Source organism: Hyla sarda, chromosome 1 (assembly GCF_029499605.1).
Source record: "Hyla sarda isolate aHylSar1 chromosome 1, aHylSar1.hap1, whole genome shotgun sequence".
NCBI classification, from domain to species: Eukaryota; Metazoa; Chordata; class Amphibia; order Anura; family Hylidae; genus Hyla; species Hyla sarda.
This window is the reverse complement of record NC_079189.1, coordinates 475,525,143-475,531,222: the sequence shown is the minus strand read 5'-3', so window position 1 is coordinate 475,531,222 and position 6,080 is coordinate 475,525,143. Positions and strand designations below refer to the sequence as shown.

The window sequence follows — 6,080 nt, the reverse complement described above, 5'->3', positions numbered from 1 at the left end:
AATAAGACGTATTGTGTTTGTTCAATGTGATTTTCTAATTCTTATGACAATGGCTGATAAGTATTGACCGACAAATATGTGGCATGTTTAGCAAAAAGAATAGCGTTTGTGTTTTATTACCTGAAATAAAAATAAATAACTTCTTCACACTAAACTAAACTGTTTAATATTCGACATCAAGGGGGTTTTCCACTACTAACAGAAACATATCTTCGAGGATCACCCCATACCATCGGTCTGTGACTGCTTTTGCAGTGAAGGATGGAACTACAAGCTAAGTGCTAACAAAATCCAGATACTTGGATTTAGCACTGCTTGGAAGTATCTGGTCATCAAAAATATTTAAAGGGAACCAGTGATGTGGAAAATGGAGTCCAACCTGGAGGCACCATATTTTATATAAAAATAAGCTGAGCAGACTGATATTGATATATATATATATATATATATATATATATATATATATATATATATTTGTGGGGAAACAAAATTTGTAGAACTCTTTATTTATTCAGATAAAAGTCTGCCCCTTCAGGGCTTAGGAGTCCAGTGGGCGGCACTACTCGATGATTGACAGCCTTCCCACATGAAAGTGCATAGAGCGTTAACTGTCAATAACTAATCCTTCGGATGGGCCATAAATAAAAAAAAGTCCCAGAAAATCCTTTAAGCTCCTATTAATTTGAATTATAATTTTCAGGGGTCCCTCAACTTACAATGGCCTCAACTTACAATGGTCTTTTCTGGACCACTGTAAATGGTCTTTTCTGTACCAAACTCAACATAAAATGCTAGACAGTCCAGATCTGTGAATCCTGTCAGTCAACAGCTGGAAAGCTGACCAATCAGAATGGGTATTTCACTGGTAAAACATCTGTATTACTGAAGTGCATGCACTGACCGGCTGTCTGGTAGCACCTCTATACAGTACAGGGAGATACTACATCTTCTGTACTATTCTTTACCTGTGCCAGTTATCTGCTCCTTTGGACACCAAGTGGGATGGCTACATTTTACTTTTTTGGAACACTGTGTGTACTGTACATGACCCTGAAGAAGCTCCTGTCCTCTATATAGAGCTGCTGGAAGCTGTACATTACTGTCTGCCTTACTTTTATATGTAAGGACTTGCTTTATCTGTATTAGTTATTTTTCGTTGATCCTTAATTTTTTGTATTTTTGGATGCCATTTTGGTGGCTTCAGAACCAATTACCAGGTTTCCAAAGAGTTATGGTTTCAACATACCATAGTTCCAATATACAATGGTCGTCCTGGAACCAATTAATATTGTAACTTAAAGGGGTACTCCTGTGGAAAACTTTTTTTTTTTTTTTAAATCAACTGGTGCCAGAAAGTTAATCAGATTTGTAAATTACTTCTATTAAAAAATCTTAATCCTTCCAGTACTTTATAGGGGCTATATACAACAGAAGAAATTATTTTCTTTTTGGATGTCATGACCACAGTGCTCTCTGCTGACCTCTTCTGTCCATTTTTTTAACTGTCCAAAGCAGGAGAAAATTCCCATAGAAAACATATGCTGCTCTGGACAGTTCATAAAATAGACAGCAGAGGTCAGCAGAGAGCACTGTGGTCATGACATCAGAGAAATCCAAAAAGAAAAGCATTTCCTCTGTAGTATACAGCCCATAAAATGTATTGGAAGGATTAAGATTTTTTAATAGAAGTAATTTACCAATCTGTTTAACTTTCTGGCACCAGTTGATTAAAAAAAAAAAGTTTTCCATGGGAGCACCCCTTTAAGGGACCAATGTACTTTGTTGCAGATTTTCATCATGGGTGTGCCATGTGTGAACACAGCCTTACACACTTTTATACACTCTTTTATCAAGACGCTGTTTGGAGCCTGTACTTACAGCTCAAGCTTTCTTTCTATAATAAATCAAACAATATGTAAACCTATAGAGCAGTGCCGTAGATATAAATAGCGTGTTACATTGCATCCTTAATACAAATACTCTACATCTTCCCAGGAATCTTGCAATTAACATATTACAAATTCATATCATGACAGCATGAATAAGATTTATAAACCAACATTACTATTTCAATTATGAAGCCGCTACCTCATCTACCCTCTTCCAACACAAATATGGTTAGTGGTCTTGCAACATTAACTCTGGAAATGAAAATACCTGTAATATTTTGTGAATTTGAACAATCTTTGCTAAGTCATAGATCATCTTGGTTTATATTAATGAGATAGGCACAGTGGAAATTTGCTTCAACAATTATAACGAGATGGAAGCGAAAACCTAATGTAATGTCTGAAAAAAGCCAAACAAAGCCATTTATACAATCTCTACTGACCTAGATATAACAATATTTAGCTTCTTGATAAATCAAGATGCTCCTACAGACGTTTATCCACGCCAAGCATTTTGGGTCTAGTTTTTTTAATGTATTTTAATTTCCCAAAATCAGCAGCAGCTGGTAAAGAGAGAGGTATACAGGAAAGCATTATACTGTACTTATATTTCCTGCCACTTCTATATTGGCTAAATATTGCTGTTTCCAGTGGGTCTCCCAACATAAATTTCACAACTCAAGCATAGAAGTTTGGAGTAGCATATTGGTCCAGTAATGTAGATGCAAAATAATAAAATGTTGCAGAATCTTGTAATACCTTTTTTATTGGAGTAACAGTGTTTTGTAGCAATAAGCTTTTGGGAGTCCTTTCTTTGACTTGCTTTTGACTCGACAAAGGAAGGACAACCGAAAGCCTGTTACTATACTGTTAGTCCAATAAAAAAGGTATTATAAGACGGCTCCGCCCCCATGTGACATCACGCTCCGCCCCCTCAATGCAAGCCTATGGCTTGCATTGAGGGGGCGGAACGTGATGTCACATGGGGGCGGAGCCGTGGCGTCACTATGCTCCGTCCCTGTGATTGCTAGTAATCAGACCCGGAGCGAGCACGCTCCGGGGGCTGATTCTATCGGGGCGCAGCGTGGAAGATCACGGGGGTCCCCATCGGTGGGACCCCAGCGATCAGGCATCTTATCCCCTATTCTTTGGATAGGGGATAGGATGTCTTAGCGCCGGAGTACCCCTTTAAACCCAGGACTCCAGTGAAACAAGGCTACAGTGCTACCCAGTGAGCCACCATATGCCATTTTGTTCTTTTATCGGATCTATTTCTATCTCTAGCTACAAAAAATACAAATAAAAAACTGGGCGGTCTGCAGACAGAGTGAAATCTATGTAGGCCCCTCCACTTATTTGCTACACACAAAGACTATGGGGGAGATTCATCAAAACCTGTTCCGAGGAAAAGTTGCTGAGTTGCCCCTACCAATCAGATTGCTTCTTTCATTTTTAAAGAGACCTGTGAAAAATAAAAGAAGCAATCTGATTGGTTGCTATGGGCAACTCAGCAACTTTACCTCTGCAAAGGTTTTGATAAATCTGCCCCTATATAGCTACATCTCACCTATATTCAATGTTGGAGGTTATTTGTTGCAAGATCTCTTGCTGCTGAATTAAGTTAATACTTTGAGCGCACAGTCGTGACACCTAGTTTAATTAAAAAACATATCACCTTGTAAGATGCTTAGTGACAAATTACTATCCGGACATTTAGGTTAGGACTACAGACCAGACTTTTCCCAGTTGGAAAACCTTGTAGCTCCGTAAATTAATCATACAGATTAGGCTCCCGGTTCACATTGGCATCAAGGCTTATATTTTTAACTCCTTCCCCTCACAGATATTTGCCAATAGTATTCTCATTTTTATTTTTATCCCTGCCATTTGGGAGCCACAGTTTTTTCTTTTTTCTTTTACTTTTCTGTCAACATAGACATATGAGGGCTTCTTATTTAAATAGTATTTTTTTTTTTGCTAAAAAAAAAGTATGTTTATTAAATATTTTTTTGTATTTTTAAATTTCTTTATTAGTGTAATTTTATCTTATATGCTTAACCCCTTAAGGACACAGCCCATTTTGACCATCTTATAAAATCCATAACTCTTTTATATTTCCATTCACAGACCCATATGAGGGCTTGTTTTTTTTTGCAAGACCAGTTGCACTTTGTAACGACCTCACTCATTTTACCCTAAAATGTATGGTAACCCCCCCAAAAAAAATTTGTGTAAGGAAATGTAAACAAAAATCATAATTTTGAAAATTTGAGGGGGTTTCGTTTTCACGCTGTACACTTTACGGTAAAAATTACATGTTTTCTTCATTCTCTGGATCAATGCAATACAATAAATAATACCCATGGTTACATAGGGGGTACAAGCAAGTCGAACCAGCTCCACCCCAGGCTTTAGCGCACGGACAGGACCAGGACTGGGTCCAGATATATGCAAAAGAAGAAGAATGTCCAGCGTACACACGTGTAAAACTGAGCTGCTTTATTGCATAGTTGCCATAGGAAACATCGGACACTCAGGTAACGTGACGCGTTTCGGCCAGCAAGGCCTTAGTCATACTAAGTATGACTAAGGCCTTGCTGGCCGAAACGCTTCACGTTACCTGAGTGTCCGATGTTTCCTATGGCAACTATGCAATAAAGCAGCTCAGTTTTACACGTGTGTGCGCTGGACATTCTTCTTCTTTTCCATGGTTACATACAATTTTATTATTGTACAGCTTTTAAAAAATCTCAAACTTTTTTTTTACAAAATCAGTACGATTTAAATTGCCCTCTAACTTTCTTATTTTTCCATATTCAGGGATTTACGCCGTTCGTCGTAGGGTATCATTAACATTATATTTTTATAGTTCGGACATTTACGCACGCGACAATACCCCATATGTTTATCTTTTTTTACGCTTTTGTGTATTAATATGGGGAAAAGAGATTTAAAACTTTATTGGGGGAAGGGCTTTAAAAAAAAAATTCAATTTTTTTTACATTTATTTCACACTCTTATAGTCCCCAAAGGGGACTATTTATAGCAATCATTAGATTGCTAATACTGTTCAGTGCTATGCATAGGGCATGGCACTGATCAGTATTATCGGCAATCTTCTGCTCTGGTCTGCTAGAAGGTCAGTGCAAAAGACCCTGGGAGACGGACGGATGTTGGCTGATGTGATCCCCACGGCGGTGCCGCGGGTGATCAGATTAGCCGAAGATGCAGGGATCATGGCATCTGAGGGGTTAAAGGCAGACATCAGCCTGATCACTGATGTCTGCCATTACCGGCGGGTCCACGGCTGCTGGTAGCCACCGGGACTCGCCGGGAATGAAACAAGCACAGCCCCTGCACTCGCGTCACAGCCGTGCTGTAAATGTACGGCGCTGTGCACTAAGTGACCCTATGCAGCGCCGTACATTTATGGCGCATGTCCTTAAGGGGTTAAAAACATGAAACATGTTGAGGCATGTCTTTTTGTTGACGGTACCAAGATTTGTAACAGGGTTGATATTCCTGGAGGGATGCACCAAATGGAAAGGGATTTAGGTAAAATAGAAAAATGGTCAGAATTCTGGCAACTGCCAGAATATGGAATATGTGATACAGTCCTAACCTCTGTATCTGAGGAAAGGGATTTAGGGGTTTCAGAAGAATTAAAGGTAGGTAACAATGTAATAGAGCAGCAGGAAATGCCAGCAGAATGCTTATAGGGTGAGGTATTAGTAGTAGAAAGATATACATGCTTATATCACTATACTGAGCACTGATGAGACTCACTTGGTTATTGTGTACAGTACTGGAGGGATCTACCGAGGCATACAGATGCTTTGGAGAGAGTTTAGAGAAAATCTACAAAACAGTCCATGAGTTGCAGGAAACTTACCAGGAAAGGTTAAAGGACCTTAAAGGAGTAGTCCAGTCCTGAAAAACGTATCCCCTATACTAAGGATAGAGGATACGTTTCAGATCGTGGGGGGGTCAGACTGCTGTGGCCCCCCGCGATCTCCTGTATGGGGCCCTTACAGCCCACGGGAAGGGGGTGTGTTGACCACCGCATGAAGCCCCCTCAATACAACTCTATGGCAGAACTGGAGCACTGCCATCGGCAATCTCCGGCTCTGCCATAGAATTGTATTGAGGGGATGTGTCGGCCGCCGCTTCGTGCGGTGGTCAACACGCCCC

At 39.7% G+C, this 6,080-nt stretch overlaps 1 protein-coding gene across 3 annotated transcripts in view; it reads right to left on the bottom strand.

Annotated features, from left to right (window-relative positions):
- Positions 1–6,080, bottom strand: part of CCDC60 (coiled-coil domain containing 60) — a 214,776-nt gene that overhangs the window by 145,814 nt on the left and 62,882 nt on the right. The window lies entirely within an intron of this gene.